This window comes from Ranitomeya imitator, chromosome 1, assembly GCF_032444005.1.
Source record: "Ranitomeya imitator isolate aRanImi1 chromosome 1, aRanImi1.pri, whole genome shotgun sequence".
NCBI lineage: Eukaryota > Metazoa > Chordata > Amphibia > Anura > Dendrobatidae > Ranitomeya > Ranitomeya imitator.
The window spans coordinates 841,136,060-841,150,690 of NC_091282.1; positions in this window are offsets into that span (position 1 = coordinate 841,136,060).

Here is a 14,631-nt window from a genome sequence, read left to right on the forward strand (position 1 = left end):
CAAGCTCCTCGCTTCTGCTCGGCCTACAACCTGCAGCAATGACCGCATTCCTTCACATATCCTGCAGTCTCTCTCACCAGTGGTCACCACTCACCTGACTAAAATATTTAACCTCTCTCTTTCTTCAGGTATCTTTCCCTCCTCATTTAAACATGCCATCATAACCCCTTTACTTAAAAAGCCATTCCTGGACCAGAACTGCACTGCTAACTAAAGACCTGTCTCTAACCTTTCCTTCATCTCTAAACTCCTGGAACGCTTGGTCCACTCCCGTCTAATCCGCTATCTCTCAGATAACTCTCTTCTTGACCCCTTACAATCTGGTTTCTGCTCTTTACACTCCACTGAAACTGCCCTCACTAAAGTGTCTAATGATCTAATAACAGCTAAATCCAAAGTCATTGCTCTCTGCTGATTCTCCTGGATGTCTCTGCCACATTTGACACTGTGGATCACCAGCTCCTCCTCACTATGCTCCACTCTATAGGCCTCAAGGTCTCAGCCCTCTCCTGGTTCTCCTCCTACCTCTCTGACCGCTCCTTCACTGTATCTTTTGCTGGCTCCTCTTCCTCTCCTCGTCCCCTTACTATCACGGTTTCGCAAGGCTCAGTCCTAGGCCCCCTCCTCTTCTCTCTTTACACGGTCCCTATTGGACAAACAATCGGCAAATTTGGGTTCCAGTATCATCTCTATGCTGATGACACCCAATTATACACTTCTTCCCCCGACATCACCCCTACCCTAATTCAAAATACCAAGGATTGTTTGCCTGCTGTCTCTATCATCATGTCCTCCCTCTTCCTGAAACTAAATCTCTCCAAAACAGAACTTCTTGTGTTTCTACCTTCTACTACTAACCTCCCTCTACCCAACATCGAAATTACCCTGGAGGGTTCAACCATAACTCCCAAGCAGCATACCCGCTGTCTTGGGGTGATATTCAACACCGAACTTTCTTTTACTCCATATATCCGATCACTCACTCGCTCTTGTCACCTGCATCTTAAAAACATCCCTAGAATCTGACCTTTTCTCACCGTTGAAACTGCTAAGACTCTTACTGTCGCTCTTATTCATTCCCGTCTGAACTACTGCAACTCTCTTCTGATCGGTCTCCCTCTTACCAAACTTTCTCCTCTCCAATCCATCTTGAATGCTGCAAACAGAGTCATATTTCTGTCCAGCCGCTTCACCGATTCCTCCATCTTGTGCCAGTCATTACACTGGCTACCCATTCGCTACAGGGTCCAGTATAAACTCATCTCTCTCACCCACAAAGCTCTCCACAGTTCTGCACTGCCTTATATCTCCTCTCTCATCTCTATCGCCCTTCACGTGCCCCCCGTTCGACAAATGACCTAAGACTAACATCCCCTGTAATCCGAACCTCACACCTCCGTCTCCAAGACTTCTCTCGTGCTGCGCCAGCTCTCTGGAATGCACTTCCCGAGACAAACAGACTGATACCTAGCCCCGACCTATTCAAGCGCGCTTTGAAAACCCATCTCTTCAAACAAGCCTACCACATCAATCAACTACTCAGTAAACTAACTTTACCCTGTTCCCTCCTTCCAAATATTACTCTGAATCTGCACCCTACTATTCATCTGTCTCCACACCCTCCATGCACATGATAACTGCACTTGATACTTGACTATTGCACTTAAACACACGAGCTGATGACCGGATCATGCAGCTTTATATGAAAATCCCTATTTATTATAATTGCCAGACCTGAAATAACAAGCACTTTTCACCTATTGTGTCCCCCCATTTCCTTGTAGATTGTAAGCTTGCGAGCAGGGACCTCACTCCTAATGTCACTGTTTATATTGTCTTAACTCGTACCGAATTTATTGTTTGTACATGTCCCCACTTAATTGTAAAGTGCGGCGGAATATGTTGGCGCTATATAAATAAAAAAAATGTAAAAAATACATTTGTGACATGGTCTCCCGGTACTTGCCTACACGCAACCTTCGATCCTCACAAGATCTCCTTCTCTACTCCCCTTTTATCTCTTCTTCCCACAACCGCATCCAAGACTTCTCCCATGCTTCCTCCATACTCCGGAACTCTCTACCCCAAGACATCAGACTCTCGCCTACTATAGAAACCTTCAAAAAGAATCTGAATACTCACCTCTTCCGACAAGCCTACAGCCTGCAGTGATCCTCAACCTACTGAACCGCCGCACAACCAGCTGTATCCTCTCCTAGTGTATCCTCACACAGCCCCTGCAGACTGTGAGCCCTCGCAGGCAGGGTCCTCCCTCCTTATGTACCTGTTAGTGCCTTGTTTTTTGCTCACGTTTATTGTATTTGTCTATATTTGCCCCTTTTCACATGTAAAGCGCCATGGAATAAATATCTCTATAAAAATGTATCATAATAATAATAATAATGATAATAATAATGCTGTAGGTAAGCAGCTAATGGCAAGCCACAAAGAACAAGCAGGTGAAGAAAATATATTGTTGACATCAGTGAATTGCCCTGGATTCAACATAAAAGCCTTAGGTACAATACGTATTTTGCAACCCAAAAGGTCTTGGATTCCTAAATTCTACAGTTAATGGGTTTCAGATGTCTGGCACACTGCTAGACATCTTTTTTTCTTGGAGAGAGGTTTTACAGACCAAACTGACTCTGAAGGATTTTTGGAGTATTTAGTCAACATAGTTAATGTGGAATGTTAAGCGCTGCAATATATAGCATGATATGCATGGGAAAGCAGACTGTCTAGCACTGTGCTCAAAATACAGTATGTATGGTGCCAAAAATGTTGCATTAAAGGGGTTGGCCTCTTTATCTTTATTTTTAACAAACGTGTTTGGGACATGTGGAACTTACTAATACATGCTACAACTTTGAAATTGCATCATCTATAAGAAAAAAAACATGTAATTATGGAAATCACAGGATCGATAAATGTTAATAATATGATTCTACAGACTTACATGCCTTGACTGTTATCAATGAGGTAATCAATCGCTGTCTGAGGAATGTTCTGCCATGCTGAATGGTCTTCAACATGCAAATCTTCAAATATGCTGCTGGCAGCTCCATTTGCAATGGCCAAACAATTATTTCCCAGATATGCTCAACAGGCAACAATGAAGAAAAGGAGGAACAACGCCGAATAAGTGGTCTAAGAATGTAAATAGAAGTAGCTTAGAAAGATTAAAAAAATTTTTATTGGACAAATTGCACATTGCACTTTGTTGCACTTAGTGGATATTTATTCATATATTGTTTTTATTGCACATATAAAGGATTTTTTAATGATATTACCATATGCATATCTTTGGACACTATATATATTTTAGTATGCACACTGCAGCATATTTTTCTCCTGATACACATATATGATCTTATATGATCTTATATTTAATTGTACTTTTTTGGCCTGCCTTTTTACTTTTGTTTCTTCTATTTCTATTATATTTTATAATAACATGTATACTTTTTAAACTATTTTTGTCCTGCTGTAATTTGATACATTCCAAGTACGGGAACATTGTACTAGTGCTACTGTTTGTCAAATAATATTTAATAAAGTTATTTTTATTGCATTATTTTATTATATTTGTATTATTATTTTTGAGATCCTACGTTGGGTTATATTGTTCTTTACACCCAATACAGCAGATGGACACCCAAACAGGAGTGTTTACATTTCCAGAAATTATTGGCAGACAATACCAAAGTGGCATCAATTTCACCGCAGAATAGATAGTATAATAGGGACCAACAGGTCTTCCACTACGCCCAATCCAGCAGATGGACACTCAACCAGGAGTGTTCACATTTAAACAATTGAGGGCCTTACACCACAGAAGTGACATAAATTTCACCACAGTAGAAATAGTATAATAGGGAACAACAGGACTTACGCTACACCCAGTCCAGCAGATGGACACCCAACCTGGAGTTTTCACATTTTTAAAAATGAGGATCTGACACCACCGAAGTGGAATAAAAGTTATGAAAATAGAAAAAGTATAATTGGGGCTGACACGTCTTCCAATACAGCTAACCCAGCAGATATAGACCAACCAGCAGATACTCCAGCATTTGCAGGTCCCTTTCCAATGTGGGAAGCATCTGGCAAAATTTGGTTTTAGAATGTGGATCTTACAGAGTGTCAATCCAGTAGTCAGCAGTATTTCTAATTATAACTGTACCTGGATCATGTTGCAGATAGTGCATCAAGAAGGCACTCATATGTCGGACTCTACCATGAGGTCCAAGCTCACGCTGTGCTGGTGGCTGGATAACATTAATGCTTGTTCCTCCATCCCCTCGCACCAACCACGTACAACAGAGAAGGGAGGATTATCCTCTTCATCTGACAGTTTTTCGCCCATCACCTCTTTCTCCTCCATTTGTTCCTTGGATCTTGCACCTTCGATAACATTTTGTCTGCTATCACCAGCCCCCATCGATCGTATTAACCCCTTTACTCCCAAGGGTGGTTTGCACGTCAATGACCAGGCCAATTTTTACAATTCTGACCACTGTCCCTTTATGAGGTTATAACTCTGGAACGCTTCAACGGATCCTGGTGATTCTGAAATGGTTTTCTCGTGACATATTGTACTTCATGATAGTGGTAAAATTTCTTTGATAGTACCTGCGTTTATTTGTGAAAAAAACGGAAATTTGGCGAAAATTTTGAAAATTTCGCAATTTTCAAACTTTGAATTTTTATGCAATTAAATCACAGGGATATGTCACACAAAATACTTAATAAGTAACATTTCTCACATGTCTCCTTTACATCAGCATAATTTTGGAACCAAATTTTTTTTTTGTTAGGGAGTTATAAGGGTTAAAAGTTGACCAGCAATTTCTCATTTTTACAACACCGTTTTTTTTTTAGGGACCACATCTCATTTGAAGTCATTTTGAGGGGTCTATATGATAGAAAATACCCAAGTGTGACACCATTCTAAAAACTGCACCCCTCAAGGTGCTCAAAACCACATTCAAGAAGTTTATTAACCCTTCAGGTGTTTAATAGGAATTTTTGGAATGTTTAAATAAAAATGAACATTTAACTTTTTTACACAAAAAATTTATTCAGCTCCAATTTGTTTTATTTTACCAAGGGTAACAGGAGAAAATGGACCCCAGAATTTGTTGTCCAATTTGTCCTCAGTACGCTGATACCCCATATGTGGCAGTAAACCACTGTTTGGGCACATGGGAGAGCTCGGAAGGGAAGGAGCGCCGTTTGACTTTTCAATGCAAAATTGACAGAAATTGAGATGGGACGCCATGTTGCGTTTGGAGAGCCACTGATGTGCCTAAACATTGAAACCCCCCACAAGTGACACCATTTTGGAAAGTAGACCCCCTAAGGAACTTATCTAGAGGTGTGGTGAGCACTTTGACCCACCAAGTGCTTCACAGAAGTTTATAATGCAGAACCGTAAAAATAAAAAATCATATTTTTTCACAAAAATTATATTTTTGCCCCCAATTTTTTATTTTTCCAAGGGTAAGAGAAGAAATTGGACCTCAAAAGTTGTCCAATTTGTCCTGAGTACGCTGATACCCCATATGTGGCAGTAAACCCCTGTTTGGTCGCATGGGAGAGCTCGGAAGGGAAGGAGCGCCGTTTGACTTTTCAATGCAAAATTGACAGAAATTGAGATGGGACGCCATGTTGCGTTTGGAGAGCCACTGATGTGCCTAAACATTGAAACCCCCCACAAGTGACACCATTTTGGAAAGTAGACCCCCTAAGGAACTTATCTAGAGGTGTGGTGAGCACTTTGACCCACCAAGTGCTTCACAGAAGTTTATAATGCAGAACCGTAAAAATAAAAAATCATATTTTTTCACAAAAATTATATTTTTGCCACCAATTTTTTATTTTTCCAAGGGTAAGAGAAGAAATTGGACCTCAAAAGTTGTCCAATTTGTCCTGAGTACGCTGATACCCCATATGTGGCAGTAAACCCCTGTTTGGGCGCATGGGAGAGCTCGGAAGGGAAGGAGCGCCGTTTGACTTTTCAATGCAAAATTGACAGAAATTGAGATGGGACGCCATGTTGCGTTTGGAGAGCCACTGATGTGCCTAAACATTGAAACCCCCCACAAGTGACACCATTTTGGAAAGTAGACCCACTAAGGAACTTATCTAGAGGTGTGGTGAGCACTTTGACTCACCAAGTGCTTCACAGAAGTTTATAATGCAGAACCGTAAAAATAAAAAATCATATTTTTTCACAAAAATTATATTTTTGCCCCCAATTTTTTATTTTTCCAAGGGTAAGAGAAGAAATTGGACCTCAAAAGTTGTTGTACAATTTGTCCTGAGTACGCTGATACCCCATATGTGGGGGGGAACCACCGTTTGGGCGCATGGGAGGGCTCGGAAGGGAAGGAGCGCCATTTGGAATGCAGACTTAGATGGAATGGTCTGCAGGCGTCACATTGCGTTTGCAGAGCCCCTAATGTACCTAAACAGTAGAAACCCCCCACAAGTGACACCATTTTGGAAAGTAGACCCCCTAAGGAACTCATCTTGATGTGTTGTGAGAGCTTTGAACCCCAAGTATTTCACTACAGTTTATAACGCAGAGCCGTGCAAATAAAAAATATTTTTTTTCCACAAAAATTATATTTTAGCCCCCAGTTTTGTATTTTTCCAAGGTTAACAGGAGAAATTGGACCCTAAATGTTGTTGTCCAATTTGTCCTGAGTACGCTGATACCCGATATGTGGGGGGGAACCACCGTCTGGGCGCATGGGAGGGCTCGGAAGGGAAGGAGCATCATTTGGAATGCAGACTTAGATGGATTGGTCTGCAGGCGTCACATTGCGTTTGCAGAGCCCCTAATGTACCTAAACAGTAGAAACCCCCCACAAGTGACCCCATATTGGAAACTAGACCCCTCAATGAACTTATCTAGATTTGTTGTGAGAACTTTGAACCCCCAAGTGTTTCACTACAGTTTATAACGCAGAGCCGTGAAAATAAAAAATCTTTTTGTTTTCCCACAAAAATTATTTTTTAGCCCCCAGTTTTGTATTTTCCCAAGGGTAACAGGAGAAATTGGACCACAAAAGTTGTTGTCCTATTTGTCCTGAGTACGCTGATACCCCATATGTTGGGGTAAACCCCTGTTTGGGCACACGGGAGAGCTTGGAAGGGAAGGAGCACTGTTTTACTTTTTCAAAGCAGAATTGGCTGGAATTGAGATCGGACGCCATGTCGTGTTTGGAGAGCCCCTGATGTGCCGAAACAGTGGAAACCCCCCAATTATAACTGAAACCCTAATCTAAACACACCCCTAACCCTAATTCCAACGGTAACCCTAACCACACCTGTAACCCTGACACACCCCTAACCCTAATCCCAACCCTATTCCCAACCGTAAATGTAATCTAAACTCTAACCCTAACTTTAGCCCCAACCCGAACCCTAACTGTAGCCCCAACCCTAACCCTAGCCCTAGCCCTAACCCTAACCCTAGCCCTAACCCTAACCCTAGCCCTAACCCTAGCCCTAATCCTAGCCCTAACCCTAGCCCTAACCCTAGCCCTAACCCTAGTCCTAGACTTAACCCTAGCCCTAGCCCTAACCCTAGCCCTAGCCCTAACCCTAGCCCTAAACCTAGCCCTAACCCTAGCCCTAACCCTAACCCTAGCCCTAACCCTAGCCCTAACCCTAGCCCTAACCCTAGCCCTAACTCTAGCCCTAACCCTAACCCTAGCCCTAACCCTAGCCCTAACCCTAGCCCTAACCCTAGCCCTAACCCTAGCCCTAATGGGAAAATGGAAATAAATACATTTTTTTTTATTTTTCCCTAACTAAGGGGGTGATGAAGGGGGGTTTGATTTACTTTTATAGCGAGTTTTTTAGCGGATTTTTATGATTGGCAGCCATCACACACTGAAAGACGCTTTTTATTGCAAAAAATATTTTTTGCAATACCACATTTTGAGAGCTATAATTTTTCCATATTTTGGTCCACAGAGTCATGTTAGGTCTTGTTTTTTGCGGGACGAGTTGACGTTTTTATTGAAAACATTTTCGGGCACGTGACATTTTTTGATCGCTTTTTATTCCGATTTTTGTGAGGAAGAATGACCAAAAACCAGCTATTCATGAATTTCTATTGGGGGAGGCGTTAATACCATTCCGCGTTTGGTAAAATTGATAAAGCAGTTTTATTCTTCGGGTCAGTACGATTACAGCGACACCTCAATTTATATCATTTTTTTATGTTTTGGCGCTTTTATACGACAAAAACTATTTTACAGAAAAAACAATTATTTTGGCATCGCTTTATTCTCAGGACTATAACTTTTTTATTTTTTTGCTGTTGATGCTTTATGGCGGCTCGTTTTTTGTGGGACAAGATGAAGTTTTCAGCGGTACCATGGTTATTTATATCTGTCTTTTTGATCGCGTGTTATTCCACTTTTTGTTCGGTGGTATGATAATAAAACGTTGTTTTTTGCCTCTTTTTTTTTTTTTCTTACGGTGTTTACTGAAGGGGTTAACTAGTGGGACAGTTTTATAGGTCGGGTTGTTACGGACGCGGCGATACTAAATATGTGTACTTTTATTGGTTTTTTTTTATTTAGATGAAGAAATGTATTTATGGGAATAATATATATATTTTTTTTCACTATTTTGGAATTTTTTTTTTTTTTTTTTTTTTACACATTTGGAAAAATTTTTTTTTACTTTTTTACTTTGTCCCAGGGGGGGACATCACAGATCAGTGATCTGACAGTTTGCACAGCACTCTGTCAGATCACTGATCTGACTAGCAGCGCTGCAGGCTTCACAGTGCCTGCTCTGAGCAGGCTCTGTGAAGCCACCTCCCTCCCTGCAGGACCCGGATCCGCGGCCATCTTGGATCCGGGGCTAGAGCAGGGAGGGAGGGAGGTAAGACCCCCGCAGCAACGCGATCACATCGCGTTGCTGCGGGGGGCTCAGGGAAGCCCGCAGGGAGCCCCCTCCCTGCGCAGTGCTTCCCTGCACCGCCGGCACATCGCGATCATGTTTGATCGCGGTGTGCCAGGGGTTAATGTGCCGGGGGCGGTCCGTGACCGCTCCTGGCACATAGTGCCGGATGTCAGCTGCGATAAGCAGCTGATACCCGGCCGCGATCGGTGGCGCTCCCCCCGTGAGCGCTGCCGATCGCTATGACGTACTATCCCGTCCAGGGTCAGATAAGCCCAGGGCACCTCGACGGGATAGTACGTCTAAGGTCACAGAGGGGTTAATCCACCTTCCCTTAGCATACACTTGTGTGACGACAGTCTGGAACTTAGAGACAATGTTATCCTTTCCGCATCCTCCTCTGCTTCGGGACCACTATCTCCTCCCGCAGGCTATTCAAAGTCTGCTTTAGCATATAGATGACCGGAATAGTGATGCTGATGATGGCAGCATCAGCGCTAACCATCTTAGAAGCCATTTCGAAATGGTGCAGAAAGGTGCAGAGGTCTTTAGTTTGTACACACTCCGTAAATGTAATATGCATCATGTACTGCGCTGGCCCATGCTATACGAAATGGGCACACAGCTTTCTGGAGCACTCACTCAGTTCAATTTAGTGGCGTAGAAAATGCTGAATCACCAGGTTAAGGATGTGAGCCATGCAAGGCACATGTGTGAGCTTGCCTCACCATATGGCCGCGACCGGTTTTGCACCATTATTGCACACGGCCTTCCCTGGATGCAGGTTCAACGGAGACAGTCATTGATCAAACTCAGACTGGAGAGCTGTTGAAACTCTTTAGCTGCATGACTTCTATCTCCCAGGCATATCAATTGTAAGACTGCCTGATTGCGGTTTGCCCTGGCTGCACAGCACAGAGGTGGTGTGGATTCGCTCTGCACTGTTGGAATGCATGTCTCATTAAGGCAGAGGTTCAGGGCACAAGTGGAGGCTCTAGAGGAGATAGAGCAGGAGGCAGAAGCAGTGGAGGAAGTGTTAAATGTACAGGCTTGTCCTGTAAGCAATGGGGATTCGAATACTTGTGGAGCAGTGCCTGCCACCACAGCCACCAGTCAGTGCCAAGTCAGCAGATGTAAAGCCCTAGGGCATGCTTACTCATCCAAGTGTCTGTGGTGAAATGCACCTTGGCAGAAATAGATTTAGTCAAGAAATGGGTGATGTTGTCTGTGACATACTGGTGTAGTGCAGGCATAACTTTCTTAGAAAAGTAATGGCGATTGGGCAATTGGAACTGAAGGACTGCGATGGCCATCAGTTTTTGGAAACCATCTGTATCTATCAGGTGGAAAGGCAGTATTTCCGTGGCCAGCAGATTGGAGATGGCGGAGTTCAACATCTTAGCTTTGTCATGGTAGGAGGAAACAATCTTTCGGGCTGTGGGCTGGCTGCAGTGCTTAGAGAGGGCGGAGTATGGTGAACTGGACAAACTGCTGTACCATCAGAAAGGTGCAGGTGGAGATGTTACGGTGGATTGAGAAAGTTGTGGTGTGCTCGTTATCTGAGATCGGTCAAAAACAGCAGGCATGTCAGCTTCAGTTACAGCTGATGGTGGGCACTAAGTCAATGTGACTAGAGCGGGTAAAGGACCAGAGGTTCTGTGGTCAAACACCTGCATCTCAATAGATGGCACATTAACAGAGGAGGAGGATGAAGCAGCAGTGCGATTGATGAAGCAGCTGATGGTTGTTGAGGTCTGCTGGTCCGCATTTTTGTGCAGTAGGATTCCCACAGTAATGCATGTTGATTGCGCATGTGAAGGTTCATACATCTAGCAGTCACATAATTGCACTTTTTACCTCTACTCAGTATTTTGTTGCAAAGTTGGCAGATTATATTAGTTGGCTCATCCTTTCCAGTGTCAAAAAAGGCCAAGGCTAGGCAACCCTTGCCACCCCTGTGAGCTGCAGACCCACGGACACTGCTGGTCACAGCCACAGTCGTGGCTGAGGATGCATTGCTTATCATGGCTGCCTCACTACATTTCTGCGATGTATGGCACAACGTAACCTCCTCGTCTTCCTTCCCCGATGACCTACTCAGCTGTGTACCTCTCTGTGCATGCCAACTGGGACCTAACCCCTCATCATCATCATTCTCTGTGTTATCACATTCCTCGCCCTTGGAGTCACCCTCCTCCTCTTCCTGCCCTAACACCACAGTACAGTCTGCGTGAGCCTCAGATATCTGAGCAGCATCAGGATCACCTCTCTCAGCAGGGATTAGGGTCAGGATGTTGTTCGGACCCTACTTTATCCTGCCTGGGATCCAAGCTAAATAAAATTTGGCGCATGGGTGCAGATTTCCTTCTCTTGACTCAGTGAAGCTTTTGAGTACACTGCTGATGACTATTTCATGGAATGTGTAAACAGTTCTTCAGTGTCACCCATGTTGTTCTGTACAGGCAGTTGTACGGTTGGGTGCAATCTCTGTGGCAATTTGGGTCCTATCTCTGTGGACTGTACTGGGTGTGGTATTGAAGTGAAAGAAGAGGAGGAGAGACCACTTAAAGCTGCGCTTGCCATCCACTCAAACACCTGCTCTTTCTGGGCCTCATCAACAAGGTGTACCACTGTGCGTCTGCCAAAGAAAGGTAGTGGAGTAGCCCGTCCAGTAACAGAAGTTGTTTGATGTCTTTGCATAGGATGTGACATTGTTGGTTCAATAGTTCTTTCACCAACCTTACTACCTACCCCTCGTACACCTTGAACATCAAGTCTAATTCCTCTTCCACCACGACCTCGCTTTTTCTCAGGCATGTTGCTCAGATACTGTAGTAGGAGCATTATATTTGCAAAAATTAGATTTTAAACTCCGCATCAGCTCGGCAAACAGATGAATTTCAACGACAGTAAATTCCAAGGTGAAATATGGCGTGTTAGTCACAGAAGAAAGATTTGTTTGAGAGTGGATGAGGACTGTATGACAAAGAAGATATCATACAAACAATTTGAAAGTCAGATGTCCCCTGCTGTATGACACTAGGAACAGAAGAATTTTTTGGTGGCCTCTGAATCAGGCGTCTATAACACACTAGATGCTACAAACTATTTTAAAATCAGGTCCCCTACTGTATGAGGATTAGCAACAGAAAAAATTTTTTGGTTATGTGCACGAGATCTGCACACAGCTTTATTTCAACCCAACAAAATTACAAAGTGTGATACGGTGTGCTTTCTAACTTTTTACAACTGAAAAATTATAATTTCTTTTTTTATTATGCATTAGGGCTGCATACAGTTTCACATCACCACAGCACTAATTGACAAAGTGGGATACAGTATGCGGTTTCACATTTAGCTGGTAAAAGAGTATTATTTAGAATGCCATACTCGTGCAAGGAGCACAATAGATGCAGTGCACAACACATTTGTAGGACATATGCCCTTCTGGCTTTGTCTGTGGACCTCAGTAATGGCCAAAAAAAGCTGGAAGGTAAATTTAACAGCCACACAGGACACTAGCTAGCTTCAATATCTGACAGATTCACAACCACCTAGCTAACTACCGTATATACTCGAATATAAGCCGAAATTTTCAGCCCTCTCGGCTTATACTCGAGTCATATACCCGGGGGTCGGCAGGTGAGGGGGAGCGGGGGCTGTGTAGTTATACTTACCTGCTCCGGCGCAGTCCCTGCTTCCCCGGCGCTGCAGATTCTCCCTGTACTGAGTGGTCACATGGCACCGCTCATTACAGCAATGAATAGGTGGCTCCACCTCCCATAGGGGAGGAGCCGCATATTCATTGCTGTAAATGATCGGTAACTGTGACCGCTCAATTACAGGAAGAAGCTGCAGTGTCGGGGAAGCAGGGACCGCGCCGGAGCAGGTAAGGGGAGCGCAGCGCTGCGAGAAATTTACCTGCTCCTCGCTCCGGTGCGGCTCCGTCTGCAGCGTCCTCTAGCAGTGACGCTCAGGTTAGAGGGCGCTGTGACGTAGTCAGTGCGCGCCCTCTGCTGAGCGTCAGTGCTGGAGACGGAGCCGCACGAGGAGCAGGTAATATTGAAAGAGCTGGCGTCCTGAGCAAGAAAGGTGAGTATGTGATTTTTTTTTTTTTATTGCAGCAGCATTATATATGACACAGCATTATATATGGAGCATCTATGGGGCCATAATCAACGGTACAGAGCATTCTATATGGCACAGCATTATAAGGAGCATCTATGGGGCAATAATCAACGGTGCAGAGCAATATATATGGGGCACAGCTTTATGTGGAGCATCTATGGGGCCATAATCAACGGTGCAGAGCAATATATATGGGGCACAGCTTTATGTGGAGCATCTATGGGGCCATAATCAACGGTGCAGAGCATTCTATATGGGGCACAGCATTATATATGGAGCATCTATGGGGCCATAATCAACGGTGCAGAGCAATATATATGGGGCACAGCTTTATAAGGAGCATCTATGGGGCCATACTGAACGGTGCAGAGCATTATAAATGGCACAGCTTTATGTGGAGCATCTATGGGGCCATACTGAACGGTGCAGAGCATTCTATATGGCACAGCTTTATGTGGAGCATCTATGGGGCAATAATCAACGGTGCAGAGCATTCTATATGGGGCACAGCATTATATATGGAGCACCTATGGGGCCATAAACAACGGTGCAGAGCATTCTATATGGCACAGCTTTATGTGGAGCATCTATGGGGCCATAAACAATGGTGCAGAACATTCTATATGGCACAGCTTTATGTGGAGCATCTATGGGGCCATAAACAACGGTGCAGAGCATTCTATATGGGGCACAGCATTATATATGGAGCACCTATGGGGCCATAATGAACGGTGCAGAACATTCTATATGGCACAGCTTTATATGGAGCATCTATGGGGCCATAATCAATGGTGCAGAGCAATATACCGTATATGGGGCACAGCTTTATAAGGAGCATCTATGAGGCCATAATCAATGGTGCAGAGCAATATACCGTATATGGGGCACAGCTTTATAAGGAGCATCTATGGGGCCATAATCAACGGTGCAGAGCATTCTATATAGCACAGTTGCATATGGAGCATCTATGGGGCAATAATGAACGGTATGGAGCATCTATTTTTATTTTTGAAATTTACCAGTAGCTGCTGCATTTTCCACCCTAGGCTTATACTCGAATCAATAAGTTTTCCCAGTTTTTTGTGGCAAAATTAGGGGTGTCGGCTTATACTCGGGTCGGCTTATACTCGAGTATATACGGTAACTAATTTCTTGCTGCTAACAGTGCCAGCGTCAGGAGCAGCCTCCCTGCGCTGTTACAGAACGTGTTGAAATGGCACTAAAACAAGATGTCCACTCTTTATATGGAGAGAAACATGGGATTTCAGCAGCAAATGACACAAGCCATTGTGTCAGGACATTGTGGATGTTTCCTGCTTCCTGATTGGCTAGCCGCAATGTGCGCACATAAAGTTACGGAAAAAAAGTTTACAAGAACGCCATGTCTCCGTGCTCTGCAAACCCCTTCCCCTCATCAAGCACATGCTAAACGCTCATGATACACCACCAGTATCGAAAAAGTTCTGAAAATACTTTTGTGGCAACGCAAATATTTTCCCGCACTTATTACTGAGTGTTACCGATTTTTACCGATTTTATAAAATTTTGCTTGTTCTTCCGATCACAAATCCG